This window comes from Balearica regulorum, chromosome 2 (assembly GCF_011004875.1).
Source record: "Balearica regulorum gibbericeps isolate bBalReg1 chromosome 2, bBalReg1.pri, whole genome shotgun sequence".
In the NCBI taxonomy this organism is placed as follows: Eukaryota; Metazoa; Chordata; class Aves; order Gruiformes; family Gruidae; genus Balearica; species Balearica regulorum.
The window spans coordinates 41,837,805-41,855,390 of record NC_046185.1 but is presented as its reverse complement, the minus strand read 5'-3'; the positions used below and the strand labels follow the sequence as shown (position 1 = coordinate 41,855,390).

The 17,586-nt window shown below is 41.8% G+C and overlaps 1 protein-coding gene across 6 annotated transcripts in view; it reads left to right on the top strand.

The window, feature by feature from the left end:
• The window catches only part of FAM110B (family with sequence similarity 110 member B), a 156,131-nt gene that overhangs the window by 54,652 nt on the left and 83,893 nt on the right, over positions 1-17,586 (top strand). The window contains exon 1 of one of the 6 annotated variants that reach the window (XM_075744048.1): positions 443-571. The exons of 4 other annotated variants lie outside the window; for them this stretch is intronic. The gene's annotated coding sequence lies outside the window, so the exon portion shown is untranslated. Of the gene's footprint in view, positions 1-442; positions 597-17,586 lie in introns of those variants that run through there. One more of the 6 variants, XM_075744049.1, reaches the window with a different exon arrangement.

Below are 17,586 nucleotides of genomic sequence, written 5' to 3'. Positions count from 1 at the left end.
CTTCCAGTACACCTAGCAATCTACAAGTGGTCAGCTTCTGAAAGAGCACTCCTAAATATATCCTTTTTTTTTTTTTTCTGGACTGAGACAAACCCCCTCGTAGGCGAATCATTCCAGGAAAAACAACAACAAAAACCCAAACAGGAATTTTATCCTTATGCGCCTAGACAAATAACAATCCCAAACGCTGATGCTTTCGACTAAAAGGTATAATAGGTTCAAGCTCTGGTTTCCTCGCGCGTGGTGCCTCAGCAGCCCTGCGCTACGGCAAACGGGCTATAATTAGATTAGCAGCCTGCTAAGCAGCGGTGACAGTCTGCGAGCCCCAGCGAGCATGTGCTGGATTCTGCATGTGCCTCGCGCTTATTGGCGGCCGAGGTTGCTGCCTGCCGGTTTGATAGGTTTCCCCAGTAATCTTTATGCTGCATTACAGACATAGATACAGAGGTACTGTGTGCATGCAAGGAGAGAGGTGCTCAGCTTGTAGCATAAGAGAGAGCCCACAGATGAAAGGCACTGGTCTTTGTTGCAAAACATCAGTACTTAAGGACTGCTAGCTGCAAGCGGAGAGGTCAGTGAAGGAGTCTTGCGTGGTGGTAATTACTTTCAGGTCTTTATCTCTCCGGTAAAACAGTCATGCATGAAATTAATACTGTTAATCATGTCATCTGTTTAATTTGATCTTGCTTTCATTAATATCATGTGTACTCCAGCAGGAGAGCCATCAGATTACAAAACATATCGTTAGAGTGGATTTAGTACAAAAATAGAGTGTATTTGTACAGGAATATTGCTTTCATTTGAAATTTTGAGGCTGTGCATGTGAGTGATTTTACTGGTTGCCTTTTGTTATGCTAATGGAAATATTTCTTTTACTGGGATGTTTTCTGCGCAGCAGTTGAATTAGAGCATTTATAACTATTGACATATGAAGATAAATCTCTGTAAATAGTGATTAGTTTAAAGAATAATTCTGTGAAGTGTTCTTTAATTTGATCACAGCAGTAACTATCTTGATGGTTCTCTTGCAACAAGATAGAGGGATGAGGAGTAATATGCTATTGTTCTTTCAACAAAGATGCTGGAGCCTTCACGTTTGGGTGGATTCTTTGTTTCATCCACTGGGTTTTATTTTAAGTGGCTTTCAAAATGAAACTAAAGCTTGGCAGATTGCAGTATATCCTTTGCTTGCATACACATGTATTTTAATATATATCTCTGTATTGTTCTCAAAGGATGAATTTTGGCCCACAGCCTTGCTTATTGTCAGAACTGCCTTCAGCAGTAGAATGAAACAAGATATATATGCCAATCTTTTAATCTGTGATTCTGAGGCTGTTGAAGTATGTATCATAGCGTCATACTCATTTCTTTTCATACTTGACCTGTACATCAATTGATCACAACTTTTCTTATAAAAAGCATGCATATTTAATGAGCACATTTTACACTGAAAGCTGTTCCGAACAGAAGGAAGCAAGCATGAAGTATAAAAAAAAAAAAAAAAAAGTCTCTTAATATAGTCCTGTCTCATTTAATGACTTGAACATTGAGGCTGACTGTTGAGACTTCGAAGTTAATGCCCTTGTCTGTGTCAGACTCCAGAGCCCACATGAACTTGTATATTAAGTCACCAGTCATCAGGCTGGCTGGCTGCCACCATGCGTCTGAGGTGCGAGTAGATTGTCTCAGCCAGGATCAGAAAGGTGTTAGGAACGGGAGCTATTTTGGTATTAGTCTTCACTCTTCACTCCGTGCCTATCTGTGAAGATGTTTTTCCTACTCTGTAAACCAAAGCAAAATTTAAGTTGTTCACTCTTAAACTATATGGTATGAAACCGTGTTACCTCCTGAGTTAGATACCCTTAAAAGTGGGCATTTAGTCACTTGCGAACTTTCTGTTGTACCCACAGCCATATATATGCGTGCTTTATTGTTTGCATGCGTATTCAAAAAGTATTTGGGAGGTTTAGTCACAGCTGGTACCAGCTGCTTTGAATTTTTTCACCTGAGTTTTATTTCCAAAGTTGTTTTCTTCGGTATAGACTTGGAAAACTGCATTTTTGCATATTAACAGTTAGCCCTGGACACGGAGGACTTGGGATGTGAAGGCGTGTTGTTCTCAGGTGGTTTCATATTCCCTTGTTGCTCCAAATTACCAACCAAAAGTGTCTTTTAAAGAGGTTGTAAGTTAAACTATGCCTTCTGTCTTTTTTTATCAGAGGCTTACCTGAAGTAATTTATTACCTTTGCAGCAGCATCCCTGGAAGGGGTAAATAACGACAATGTTAGTAATAAGGAAATGTAGAAAGTAATATCCCCAGCTGAATTATATGTTTACCGTATCCAGACAGTTTATTTGCAAGAGAAGACAGGCTGATATTTTCTATTCCATGTATTGAACTATAATTATTTGTAAGTAACATAAGGCACAGCTGGACAAATGCTGTAAAAGTTAGCATATTTTTGGTGAATACAGGTAATACCACCACCCACTGGCACTGAAATGCTGCACCGGCAGCTAGTTAGAGGTGGACATCTCTGCCTCCAAAGAGAGCTGTGATGATCTATGCAAGCATCACCAGAAAAAATGACAGTCATGAAACTAGAGCTGGTGACAGTGTAATTTAAACATGCAATGCCTTAACAGCAAAGAATAAGCTACTTTGTTACTGCTTCTCTTTTTGTTATCACCTCATTTTTTTTTCCTGGGTAAATAAAGAAAATAAATTGAAGCAACAGTTTACGTGGATTACTCTAAAAAAGTTGTCATCTTTGTTGCTATAAACATATTTTAACTGTAATCAGTGTATTGCTACAGGAAATGTAACACACTTCAGATTATTCTCAATGAGATTTTATGTTCAAGTTTTGGCAGTGAGTTTCTTGATGTAAAAGGTTTTAATTACTCTTTGTTAGGAGATGCGTGCATAGCATATTTGCTGTGCACCTCTGTGAACTGTTCTTATTTCTGACATGTTGCCCTATAGATAAATCTCCAAGTCCTTTGTTATATGAAAGGGAAAGTTTTACTTGCCAACCAGGAATGCAGTGTATGCGTACGTATGGTAAGGGCACAAAAGTATGTTACAAAAATCAGTCTCAAGTGTTTCATATATATACATATATAGCTGGGGAAGAAGCACTTATACCGTCTAACACTAATATATGTTTTATGTAAAAAATTAGTATGTTGTTAACACTTTCAATGTCATACCAGTACTCTCATCATAATCCAATAGAAATATAAATACTCCTTGAAGAGTAGTGTTTTTGGGAACACTAGCTTTGGCTGCTGGCTGGAGATAGGTATATGCAGTAAACTCCATGCCTGTAATAAACAGTGCTACGCTATCTCTGGTTTGTTAAGTTGTTATGTCTTTTTGCCGCTACATGCATAAGTGAATTTTGTGTTACTTAAAACCATACCAAGTCTAAAGTGGAAAGATGATGCTTAAGGTTAACGCTTTTTTTTTGGTAGTCTGTTAGCTATGGAAGAGATACTCCAGAAAAAAGTCGTAGGGATTTAAAGTATTACCACAGTGTTTATTTTGTAGGATTTGCACTTACATGCCTTACAGTTTTCAAGTCGAGTAGCAGCAATATATGTGTAAAGGTTTACATTAAAATGAGGAAAGTGACAGTGTGCCCTAAAGCTCCTTTTTCCTTTTCCTGTTTTTTTGAACCAACTCCAATTATTACTTTGCTGATGAAATGTCTGTTTAAATGGTCGAGGCATTCAATAGCCCATGTATAAATGCTTATTATAACACTTTGAGAGTTCACGGGAAATCGATAGCCTGTTTTATTGCGTGAAGGTCTTTTAATTCTTTCAAACCTGAAAACTTTTGGGCTGGGTGGTGAGGAGGCGCAGGATGAGCCCTCTTGGTGGAGATTCCCTCTGCAGGGTGTATGTTAATTTTGGGGAGGCCTTATTGTCATGACGTTCTTCCCATGCTGATGCAGCAGCACTGAGTAACGGGATCGGAAACGTGACCGTGTTTTCTGTACGCAGACGGCTGCTGCCCCATTTCGGGGGCACAGGTGCTCCCATCCTTCCCCGGGGAATGGGTGCAGGCAAGGGCTCGGGGTGGGGAAGGTCCGCCCTGTGCCTCCCCTCCCACAGGGCTCTCGCTCACCCACCACATATTATTCTGGGGACTAACTATGTGGAGTCAGGACCTTAAACAAGAGATTAAATGTATGCCTCGCTCTAGGCATCTGCGTGTCAAACGTTGGCAATGTTTAGAGGAAGGTTGTGGTTTATAGAGCAGGGAATAGAAGCAGCAATGGCTTTTTCTTGCAGTTTTCACAGCTGCAGTGGTATGGTGTATTGAAAACAAAATGGATATTATTAGGGTTTTTTTTTTTCATTTAATCTCCTGTTATGATTAATCTTAATTGTTCTTAAATGTATTACCTGCAGTATTAAGTGTGGCTTGATAGATTCAATGTAGAATATGACTGGCAAATAGTAATCCTGGATGCTTATTGTCTGCGTAATCCCGGTAATGAGATTCCTGTCTCAGTTTTGTGTTGTCTTTCATAGATGTGCTTCACCCACCTGTAGACGCAATTACTTGCTGCAGCCTTTCCATAAAGCACCTGAAGTTTCCAACCCACATCCTCACTTTGTAAATATGTCATTTTTAAACATGAATTGTCCATTCCATTCAATAACAGACATCTGGTTTTATGTCCTGTCATGCAGTTGTGTCTTACTCCTGTGGTATATTGGTTTATTAATTGAAACAGAGTATCATATATACTGCTAATGATTATATGGCCTTTTTTTTTTTTTTGGCTGCGTTATCTACTGGGTCTTGGAGAATTATTTTACTGCATCCATTCATACATTCCTAATATGAATGTTTGTTTTACAAAATCCCAATGAATGGCAAAAAAAGATATTAAATTCTCGCCTCTCTTTTAAGGGAGCTTAGCATTTTGGAAGTTAGTAGATTATCCCAAAGATTAAACTGTTCTGCTCCCAGATTAGGAAGTCTGTAGAAACACATTCTGTAGCAAAGTTATGCAATGTGTAATAGAACTTGTATGGGTTATTAGTGCCATTTAACTGGAGAGAAATGTGCATATCCAGGTTTGCAGTGGTATGCACATTTTCACAAGTTTGGGAATATTTGGCTCTTGCATCTGTTTAGGGTCTGTGGTTATAATTGATTCTTTTAAGGTCTGCGTACTGCTTTTGTAGGTCATAATACTGAAGGAGACGTATGTTGAGGCATGTTGACCTGTAATGCAAATACATAATATGATACAGCCCTTGTTCCAACGTGGTTCCTGCCTGTATAATCTAGCCAGAAAAAGGCTAGAGAGGAGGGGAGAAACAGACAATAAAGATGAAGTATCTTTTATGTGACCACAGACTCTGGGCTTGCAAGGTAGCCTGAACATTCTGTGCTTTAGGATCATAAACCATCACTGCAAATGTCTCTAAAAAGAGTGAAAAGTATTCTAAGATGGATATAACTATTCCTGTCTGTTTAACAGTACAAACTTCCCAGGGTAAGGATGATTTCCTTCTGTCTCAGTGTCCTAATTGGCATTGGGTATTTTGGGCATTGCAGTCATCTGGAAATGAATGTGCAGCTTTGTATTTTTACCATGACATTACAACAGGATCCTAGGCAGAAGACATATGAGGGACTCTATAAATTACATCCCTTCCTCTTCCATTACTGTTGCATCAACCCTACTGCAATCTACCGTCCTGTCCTGTCCCGTCCATCCCCCCCTATTTTCCTTTAGCATATTATGGAGTGTGGAGGTTGCTGGTTTGGCCCCTACCTCCCCAGAGTCTGGGTGAAGCCCAGCAGAGGCAGTACAATTACTGTTAATTTTAGGTGAAAGGCAGGTACCATGGCGGGTGCAACAGAACAGGATCTCAAAATAGATGCTGTCATTGTCCTTCAGCGTTTTAGTGCCTCTTGTTTCTCTCTTCTCCACATCTTGCTTTGCTGCCACCTCCTTTCTAAATTTGTGTGCCCCATTTTCATGTTCAAATCTATCTTCTCTTTTTTTTTTTTCCCACTTTCCCCAATCTATCTCTCTGCCTTTTAGCTTCTATCTGCCATTCAACCATCTGCTCTTTGACATCTTTGCAGCCACTGTGACCTTCTGCGGGGGTGGATATCCAAAAATACCTTGTAGGCAGAGGTGCCCAAGGATGGCACACAGGTAAAGAATTTCAGTTCTCTTATCAAAGATGTTTGATTTTTTTTTTTGGGGGGGGGTTGTTATTTATTTATTTGTTGGAGCAAGATGTCATTGGCTCCTGCTTGAAAAGCTTATTCTGACAAATACCAATTTTACCCCTGACCTTTCCAAGACTGATGCATCTGTTTTGTTTTGGTTTTTGTTTTTTTTTTTTCTTCTCAGCCTGTTACCTCTTTATGAAAGCAAGCATCTTTGTTCATCTTCCTGTCATCTCTAGATCAGGCCTTTCCAAAGTGATTAATGAGCTTTGCTGACCACTGACTGCAAACGGGGCTCTTCCCATCATGCTTTAATGCAGATACCCTGCACCAGCCACGCTTCTGTAAGAACTTGACCCAAGGAGCTACTTCTGCCCCTCCTGCTCTTGGCAGATGTCTCAGGCAGCGGTGGCACGTTACTGACCTGAATCTTGACAGCTTCACCGCTGCCTGTGGGGCTCCAAGCTGCGTGAGTGCTTACTGCCATAAAGGCATGTTTATTTTGCTCTTCTTTTTGATGACTGCTTGGCACATTTGCAGCATTGGGTGCCTAAAGGATCCCACTAGAGGCTCTCCACTGGGAGGAGGTTTTGCAGAGTCCCCTCATTAAATCCTCACAGAGCAACAGCCAAGCAGATCATGCCCCCATCCCATGCTAAAGTATACAGGATTCAAGTTCATCTGTAGTGTGGCTTGATGAGGAGTCTTTCCTATGGTATGCGTAGAAAAACTGGGATGCTTCTTTACTATCAACTGTGATTTTTAGCTCTCTAAAGAGCCAGAGTACTTGCAAGTATTTTTTCTTTCCTTATGCTACAAAGCAACTTATACTTTCTTATTTTACTTCAGGTTGACTCTGAAGCCTAAATTTGCATCAAAAGCATGTCTGCAACTAGCTCTTAAAACACATCCATTCTTAGATGACAAATACTAAATCCATCTGGTCTTGAATTACCATTGATTTTTTTTTTCTTTCTGCAAGCTTGCTGAAACTAGATTAATGCTTCCCTCATCTCCAAGAAATACGTACATCTGTCATTCACGTTGACTCTTACTACTGGCTTTTGCAGAACATAGTACTGGAAGCATTAGGATCTTTTGTGGAGGTTTGGGTTTTTTCTGCTTCTCACTAAAATTAAGTATGGAATTATCAGTGTATATAAATACCTGATGAGGAGGAGTAAAGATGATGCAGCCAGGCTCTTCCCAGTGGTATCCCATGGCAAGACAAGAGGCAACGGGCACAAACTGAAATACAGGAAATGTCATTTAAGCATAAGAAAACACTTCTTTACTCTGAGGATGGACAAACGCTGGCAGAGGTTGCCCAGAGAGCTTGTGGAGTCTTCATCCTTGGATATATTCAAAACCCAACTGGGACATGGTCCTGTGGGCAGCCTGCTCTAGGTGGCCCTGCTTTCAGCAACGGGTTGGACTTAGATGATCTCCAGAGGTGCCTTCCAGCCTCAGCTGTCCTGTGATTCTGTAACTACAAGTCTCCAAGCAGCAGACCCAAGCACACCTTGCAGCTCTAGGCAAGTTACTTTTTCTGTATTAGTCCTGCTATCCAAAATTACTTCACATTTTATACCTATCCTTAGGTATGAATGTGCACATAAATAGGTACATATACACCTACCTATTTCTGGCTGCCGTGTAAACATACCTGGAGGCTAGGACAAACTGGAGAATATCAGAGATGGAAAAGGGAGGAGGAGAGCATTTTTATATTTTTCTTAAATGTACAAATGCCATTTCATACAGGCCACGCTGGTTTTCTATGCTTTATGCAGCAATTGAGATATTTTTCCCTTCCGTAATAATATGCTATATCTATATAGTAAAAAAAAATGCAAGATAAAATTGCTTTAAAGAAAGCTTTATTTTTCTTATATTATTTCTTTCGGGCGCTACTTATACATAATTACATCTTTGTTGTGGTCCATGTTACATTTAAGCGGGCAAAAATCGCTCAGAAGGAGATGCGCATGAGAGAAAGAGGAGACCAAAAGGCTTTGGATAAGAAGAGGGAGGTGCACCCTCAGCTAGACTCCCCTTTCTCAAAAACATAGCTCCAAATGAAGTAGTAAACATGGGAAAACTGGCTTGAGTTGAGAACTCTCTACAGGCACTTTGTATTTATGCAAATACTTTTGGAGTCCTACATATGCATAATTACTGCTCCGGTGGTATTCAGCCCTGTTTCTGCAGCCCACGGTAGCTGTGTAGGTCTGACAGCGTTGCTGAAAACTAGGAAGCTGGACAAGGCCGACTACTAAAATTATGTGTAGTCACTTTGGAATATACAAATGAAGCACAAGGTGACCTCAGGGGCGGTGTTGGAGGCAGCTGTCTATGAGCATCCTTTGTAGTGTGAATTGGATAACCTTGTGGAGAAAAAGGGATACTTGCAAAGCTCTTCCTCATGCCCCTTCAAAGCCATGAATCTTGCCTTACAGCATTAGCACAGTTTCTTTTTTCCTTTTCAGCTCCTATTAATGTCAATTTTCTCCTTATTTAAATGATCACCATCGTTAGTATATTATTTGAGGTTAGAGATATTGTCTTTGTTTTACATCTCGGCCAGGACAAGTGACAAGATATGCAGGCCTGAGGTTTTTTATTTGAAATTGGGAACAAAGATAATGGTTTCTGCATAAGCATTTTGATTTTTTTACTGTTTAAATACATAGCAATGCTGTGTTTTCTCTTCTGATTCTCTGTGTTCAAATACGGTGTATTTGGACTGGTGTGGGATTTGCTTTTTCCTGCTAGTTCACAGGTCTTGACATAACATCTTAGAAATACTACTTAGACATTTCTAAGACAGTGAAGCACTTGCAAAAATAATAACAATAAAAAAATCTGTTTTGAAGATGAAAGCAAGCTCTCAGAGATTGGTTTCTTAGTTCCGTGCTTAACATATCAGCTTCAATTACAGCAAATTACAGGAAGTTTTGAACTTTTTTGGATGTTGTTGAATTTTCAAAAATTAATCTGATAAATCCTTTAATCCTTAGGAACTGTACCATTTTTCCCCCCCGTTCGTTTCACTTTAGCAGTTTGGCCTGTTACACTTGAATAGATTACTTTTGTCCATGCAATTGTCTTTTGACAATCCTTTAGAGGTAACCTGTAGTAGTGGAGAAGTTGTCGGGTATCACAAACATGCACGAAGAAGGAATGGGTTCATACTGACAGCCTGAGTCTCCCTTCCCTGCTCTTCTCTCCCTTCCTGCATGTGTGTTTTTAAACCGCCCCTTCCTCTGTCTGTCCTCCAACCCCTTCCCAAGTCTATAATGCTCATGTGCTGTGAATTTCAATTTCAAGGACTGTTTGGCCATCTGAAGCAAGTAGAAAAAGTCCTGTTCCATATTTTAAAGCGTAAAACTTGGTTTTTATTTACTTTTCATGATGTATCTGGAAACATTGCAAATGTTTGATGTGAAATTCTTCAATAAAAGCGGGACCTGCCTGTAAATGAAGCTGCCCCGCAAGTCAGAGGGGCTCGGCATTGCCAGTGGTGAGTGGTAGGTTGTCACTGGTGTGACCGCTGCTTTCTTGGATGGTCCTGGCCTTCCAAACTCCACAGAGAAGAGGTGATGGCATTGGCAGAAGGACTTCCTGTTTGGCTGCTTGGGGTATTTACGTGGCGTTCCCCAAGGAAGAGTTCACTAGTTTTAGGGACTTGATGTCAGATCTTCAAAATGGCTTTAGCAATATACTGCCTCTGGAAGCAATGTGTACCAGGGTGTGAGTTTTTCCTGCTTTTCCTCACAGCTGGAAAGGAGTTTTCACTTAAGTATGAAGTTACTGGATGTGCTCCTTCTGTAGGATGTTCTCCTGCCGGTTGGAGAATCCCATAACACCAAGCCCAGTGGTGTTGGAACAATGTGGTGGGTTGACCCTGGCTGAGGGCCAGGTGCCCACCAGAGCTGCTCTATCACTGCCCTCCTTCTCTAGACAGGGGAGAAAATGTATAACGAAACGCTTGTGGGTTGAGATAAGGACAGGGAGAGATCACTCACTAATTATTGTCACGAGCAAAACAGACTGAACTGAGAGAGGGAATTCATCTTATTTATTACTAAGCAAAACAGAGTAGAGGAATGAGAAATAAAACCAAATCTTAAAACACCTCCCCCCACCCCTCCCATCTTCCCGGGCTCAGCTTCACTCCCGGCTTCAACCTCCGCCCCCCTCAGCAGCACAGGGGGATGGGGAATGGGGGTTATGGTCAGTTCATCACACGTTGTTTCTGCTGCTTCTTCATCCTCAAGGGGAGGACTCCTCTCATCGCTCCCCTGCTCCAGCATGGAGTCCCTCCCACGGGCTACAGTCCTTCATGAACTGCTCCAGCGTGGGTCCCCCACGGGGTCACAAGTCCTGCCAGCAAACCTGCTCTGGCGTGGGCTCCTCTCTCCACGGGGCCACAGGTCCTGCCAGGAGCTTGCTCCAGCGTGGGCTTCCCATGGGGTCACAGCCTCCTTCAGGTGTCTCCACCTGCTCCGGTGTGGGGTCCTCCACGGGCTGCAGGTGGAATCTCTACACCCCCTCATCCTCCCTCCATGGGCTGCAGGGGGACAGCCTGCTTCACCATGGTCTTCACCACGGGCTGCAGGGGAATCTTGCTCCGGCGCCTGGAGCACCTCCTGCCCCTCCTCCTGCACTGACCTTGGTGTCTGCAGATGTTCTTACATCTTCTCACTCCTCTCTCCAGCTGCAAAAGCTCTCTCTAACTGTTTTTCTCTTTCTTAAATATGTTATTACAGAGGTGCTGATTGGCTTGGCCTTGGCCAGTGGTGGCTCCGTCTTGGAGCCGGCTGGCATTGGCTCTGTGAGACACAGGGGAAGCTTCTAGCAGCTTCTCACAGAAGCCACCCCTGTAGCCCTCCCTGCTACCAAAACCTTGCCACGCAAAACCAACACAAACAACAACTGCAAGTTGCACAAAGGCAGATCTACACCAGGCACTCTTGTGCAGGACACTGGGAGAGAGGTGTGACAACTTGAGATCGTTACAATAGCTCAAGATCATTACAGTGTTTGGTTTCTTTCAGCCAGAAGTACCAACCAAAGCATGACCCTGAACCTTGTGCCACTACATCAGCGCTTTTGCTCTGCTATAGGAAAATTTGGAAGCTCTGTGTGTTTTTATAAAGAGGACAGGAACCCAGCTACAGTGATGCTTATGGGGACCCTGTTTGCATTTCATCTTCAAAATGGAGTTGTTTATTTTGTTAGAAAATAGGTTAGTAATACCGAGAAAGAAGCCAATAAGGTTAATTTTTACTACTGGTTCAATTTTTTGCACTTGTGGGAGAAGTCAGATGGCCCAGTTACGAATGCAGAACTGATACAGCCTCAAAAAAGTAATTGATTTTTCCTCTCAAAGAGTAAAACCATACTAGGTGTAATTCTGTTTCAGTCTCTGTTGTATCTAGCGTGATTTTAGCATAGTTTTGAAGTCCAGGGGGATTTGAGATAGGACAAGAGGAAATGGCCTCAAGTTGCACCAGGGGAGGTTTAGACTGGATATTAGGAAAAATTTCTTTACTGAAAGATTTGTCAAGTGCTGGAACAGGCTGCCCAGGGAAGTGGTTGAGTCACCATCCCTGGAGTATCTAAAAGACGTGTAGATGTGGTGCTTAGGGACATGGTTTAGTGGTGGGCTTGGCAGTGCTAGGTTAACAGTTGGACCCAATGATCTTAAAGGTCTTTTCCAACCTAAACAATTCTGTGATTCCTTAACATCCCTATTTCACATGAGCTGTCACCTGAGGTGATTTGTACTACTTTAACCATATTCTCTCTTGAAAGTAAGTCTTTAAATAGTTTGCATAAGTTTTGAATGCTTGATTTGCCTCTGGTATGGTTAGATTACAACTTTTATAGATGTGATTTTTGTCTGTATAATTAAGTACGTAAAACCAGGGTTAAAATTAGTCTCAGTTCTAAATCGTCCTCTGCTCAGCTGGAATCTTGAATTTGCTTTCATGGTCTTTTAAACCCCTGAAGTGTCCCAATATTTCTTATCAATAAAGGTCACTTTCTTGTGCAGGTAGTGCAATTGCTATTAGGTTAGCCTACTGAGAGCCTTATGTCTTAAGGAACCTTTATGATGATCTTTCTAGACAAAGTAGCACTTATACCAGTTTCATAATTTCTCCTTAAGGTAAAAACTCTGCAATCCACTTAAACCGGACAATCTCTTTCTCTTCCTGCCTTAAAGCTGTTAATCTTCTAAAACAATAATGAAAAATGGACACACACAAAAAAAGCAGTCATCAAATACAATATCAGTGGAATAAAAGCTGACAGTCTTTCCTACCCCTGCTTTATTTCTCCCAAGGCCCTCACAAAAAGGGGAAGCCTGTATCTTGATTTTCCCAGTGTAGCACGTCTAAGATGCAGCCTTCCCTACCTGCCCGCGCTGTGAAATCGTCCATCCGTGCGTCTCATCTTACTACTGAAGTACTGCACTGTCGCTTTTCTAGCCTGGGTGAAAGCAGCCTTGTCCCACTTATATCAATTCTGAGCATTGCTTGAAAGAACACTTCCCAAGCCTGTGGCTTTGATCATATCATCCGTCTTTACATCTTTTTGTTGGTTCCTTCTCTGTTGTACCAGTACTGACACTCTTGGCAAGATATCCTAGCATTATCTATCATCTCTCATTTATTATCAAGATGTTGGTTTCCTGTCTCCATAATGCCATCCTAAGTCAACTTGTCATTATGCTTTCAAACAGTTATCTTTTTGCTTTGTTTTACATCTTTGCCACCTGGGAAGAACTAATACTGTTAAATCAATTCAGTGTGCTCCACTGTGTTATGGCAGTCTTTTAATTTACCTTGTATCACCAGGCAATCTTGCAAAATGAGTATCAGTAACTTTTCATTTAAGACCTAGAAAAAGGTCTTTTCAGAAGGACCTGCATTTGTACTTGTACCAGCGCATCTGGAGAATCGTATCTGCTGGGAAGACTTTACTGTGCAGATGGTGGGCAAAAGCTTGTAACGCAACAGAAACTTGCTGAGGTGTCTTTGCTGATTACAGAGAACAAGTCTAATCCAGTGGCATTTCTAGATGAGTAGATTTGCATGCGATGAGTACTATCATCAGTTAAAAAAGCAGATTGTCCTGGGAAGGAAGATAAAGAATAACGTTAATGCAAGATAAAGGAAAGCTTAAAGAATAATGAAATGAAGGACAATTTGTTATGGTGCTATTTGGTATTGAAGATCCTAAACAAACTCGGTACGTATTTTCTGGAGCTTCACAAAATAATTTGTGCAGGTGTGGTGGCTGTGGGAGCAAAGGTAGCTGTGTCATTTTGGAAGACTTGAAGCACTGCATTGTGCCCTCGCAGAAGGGAGGCAGCCTTCCTTCAGGAGCCAGGAATTGCAGTAATTACTGCGCTTCTTTTTGCTGACTGAGTGCTTTTCTTCATGTACGAAGCAGGAGTGACATGGGTCCAACCCACACTGTGGTTCCAAGTATTAATTAAGTGACCCTGTTTAATACCACTCTGGAAAGCCCAAGGGGGTTTCGTTGTTGTCTTTTCAGGTTTGGTGGTGGGGTTTTTTGACAGATGCCTGAAAGTCTTAAGTCCACTTTTGTTTGCCAGCTTATTCAGAACTGTGCTACATTCACTAGCTCCCAGTGAAGGCAGCTGGCAATGCTACTGTGTGGTCATTTCATTAAAAAACAAGAAAATCACCAAAAAACCAAACAAGATGAAACTTATTTATTGAGGGCTTTATATTTCCAGTGTTCACATAAAAACACTTGGGAGTGCATTGCTATTAAAATCATTGGGACAGTGCTAACTCAGAAACTTCTGAACACTAACGGCTATTAGATATTTAGAAGACATCTGCAAACAGTACCTTTCTTAAGTAGCTTCCTTAAGAATTTGTATTACTACTTTTTGGTATACTAAGAATTACGATAAAGAATGTAATGGGTCCCTTGGATGTGCCAAGTGAGATGTTTGTGAAACACCATCACAGAAGTCTACTTGGTACCACAGCACTGTCATAAATTAAACTCACTGGTGATAACATGGAACAGAAAACTTGTTTTGAAAAAAATACTGAGTACTAATTTAAGGAAGGAGGGAGAAGACTAAAGTTAAGGTATTTCTCCTTTTAAGGATTGAAGGAAGTACAGGAAACAAGGTGCACTTTGAAATTCAAATACAACTCTGGTACATGTTTCTGTTAGAAATATGGTGGATATATTTCTTCTGGGCTTACTGTGGGGGCAGCAGTTTTTTAAAATTTATTTTGTTGTAAAGCTAACGTGAGAGAAGCGTGCAGTTACTGGAAGGGTCACACAAAACCACCAGTGCCGGGCAGGTTCCCAGCTCTGGCCGTTTCCCTTTGCTGCGGTGTTGGTGCAAGCGGGAAGCTGGGGCAGGGAGGAGTCCCTTGGCTGCCCCTGCAGCCCCCCGGGGTGGGATCCCATGGCTGGGCTACGCTGAGCCCGGTGCCCTGTACCACCAGTGGAGAGAAACGGGCAGATGTGGGTATGGCTTCTCTGACCAGCTTGGATGGTGGAGGTGGTCCTTCTGCTCTGCTGGCTATGGAAGGGATGGGATAGATGGCTCAGATGTGTCTGCAGTTTCTTGGTCATGCTGCTGCTCTTGGAAAGCAGTTTCTGAACCTAACTACTGCAGTGGTTAGAAATGGTTTAATTTCCAGCATAGATGTTTACTTTTCCTTAGCATAATACTCTATACTGATAACTTAAAACTTGTTGCACTGTGGTATGGTGTGGGGGTTTTTTCCCTCCCATATGTACTCTTCTGTGGAGTGAAGCGTCTGTAAAACAGAAAGGATTTTTTTCAAGCATATCTTCCTTGTATCATCTCTTCAGGTTTATATAAATTACGTGGTCCTAGTGGCAGTTTACAGGAGAATGGTACAAGAATCTTTGTTCCCCATCAAAATGTGTGCGTACGAGTGTATATATGTATCAGGTTTGAAAATCTGAAAACACTTGGTGTGACAATGGTGTGTGGTCATGGAGGCCAAAAGGTTTATGCAATTTGGTCATTGCTTCCTACTGAAACTGGTAATAGGCAGAGGAGTTGTGAGCAATGGTCACTGCCTATACATTGCATGGCTTGGGATGAAACCTGGTCTTTCCCACTGGAGGGCTAGTTCAGGGATAACTTTTCAATCTCAATCACTTTTTAAAGCGGTCATGGTTTGTAGGTGTGCAGTAACCAAGGAAAAGGCGTAGCCGGCCTCTTCGCAATTAAAAATAATCTCGTTAGCAGCACACAGGCGCTTTGCTGTGCGTCTCTGTGGTTCTGGGAGTTTTGGGATGGATAAGCGGAGGCTGGAAGCAGGTTTGGAAAGTGAGGAGGCACAGGCTGGCGTTGAGGCTGGGGGCATCCCAGGACTGAGATGTCTAACAGTGCTGTGACGCTCCTCGTGTCACCATCAACAAACATGTTTGGAGGTGTATGTGCCAGTTCGTTGACTGAAATCTCCTGGGGTTTTGTAGCAGTTGCTAAGCAACTACAAAACGCTTCAAAATGGTATTTTTATTCCTTACCCTGGGACTGTCCTTGCAGCAGGGAGGGGAGAGGGGGAGAGAGGAGCGTGGTGGGGTGGCATGGTGCCTGCCCAGCAGCCGCTCTCCTTCCTTCCACGCATCACTGCCAAGGTGATGGAGAAACGCCCAGACTCGCGCTATGCTCCCCTCGCAAATTTGCAACTCTTTTACACTGTCACAGCAATTTCTTTTTTTTTCATGCACATAAATATTACCCTTGACAAGAGAAGACACTGTATTTTAAAGATTCCTCTGACAAGGAATGAAATTCTCCAGCAAAACTCTAGTATTTTAAGATGTGCAGCAAAGAGGCATAAAATAAGAGCTCTGCTGCTGCTGACCCACCGGTGCCCTTCACCCTCGGAGGACGAGTGCACTCTCGGCGTGGGCATCAATGGAAATAACTTTAATTTTTGCACCAGCCCAGCATTTCACATAGTATAAAAACAGCCGGGTGTGTGAACCATCTTAGCGGTTGGCATGCTAGCTATTAAGATATAAATTCTACTGTTGGTATTTCAAGTTTTTATTTCCCATAAATAATGACTTACATGTGAGGATTATGTTCAAATTAGTGCAGCTTGAAATTGCCTGGTGCCTTGTGTATTTTTATCATTAAAATACGATGTCCTCATTGGCAGTAGTTTAGTTTTGGCGTTTGATTTATTTTCAAGCACCTTAGTTTTACAACTCCTGTATTGTTTGGCAGAAAGGCAGCTGCACGGGGTTTGAAGATCCAGAGCCACTAGTTTGCAGGAGCAATTGTTGGTTCCTTGTCATTATCAGTTGGTTTTTTTTTTCCAATTAAGATGCAGCTGTTGGGACTTTCGGAGTGTTGCAGGGATTATTTTTACGTAATGATGTAAATAGGATAATCCTAAAGGAAGGATCTGTCCTCAGAACAACCCAGAAAAGACCCAGTTGTGAGACCTCAAAGTTTAGTGAGAAGTACCCCAGGCTGTGATTTTTGTGACAATCTACGTAAAATGATCTGGTGTTTCTTTTCTCATGTAAATGGCAGAGAATTAATGATTCAGAGAAGATTATCCTAAAGGATTTTTCACACTGCATGTTTTGTGACATAATAGGGGAACGTGCATTTGCTAATGCCTTTGAACTTACAGTTTTCCTGTGACAGTTTCAGCACTTGCAGGTACAGGGCTTTTTTATGTGTTCAGTGCTTCAGTGCTGTATGTGAAAATCCCAAAGCCACTTTTTTTTTTTTTTTTTTAAGCAGGAGAGAAAGCCACACACGCACACAAATCATTGCAGTGTATTGCAGACTGTATAGCTGTGCTAAACCAGCCATTTAAAGTTAGGAAGTCAAGCACTCTGGTCAATGCTAGATTTGAGCTTTATGTGTAATTCTACTTTAGTGACCCATTTATGCATAGGTCTTTTTTTGAAAAGAATATCATGTACTCTTCGCTCGAACTCCCCCCATACAGCAGAAAGTCACTCATACCTAAATAAGTGCATCCACATTGGAAATCACACAAGTTAAACTGTAGTGCCATATATATACACACACATAGTGTATACACACATATAGAGAGTATATTTCGACTGATGTATTTTCCTAGGTGGAAGATCCTTTGAACAGGAGAGCAGCTTCTCCTTTGTATCTTCCGGATGTGATTTTTGGAAAGCCTTGGGTGGAGGGGAACAAGGATCCCAGGTTCCTGGTTCACTGCTGCTTCATGTGGCAAAGGACGGCGAGGAGCAATCTTGTGCTCTTGTAAGTCTTTTTGGAGGGATTTACATAGAGTCTTTGGATGCCATTTCCTCCTTTCCCTCCAGC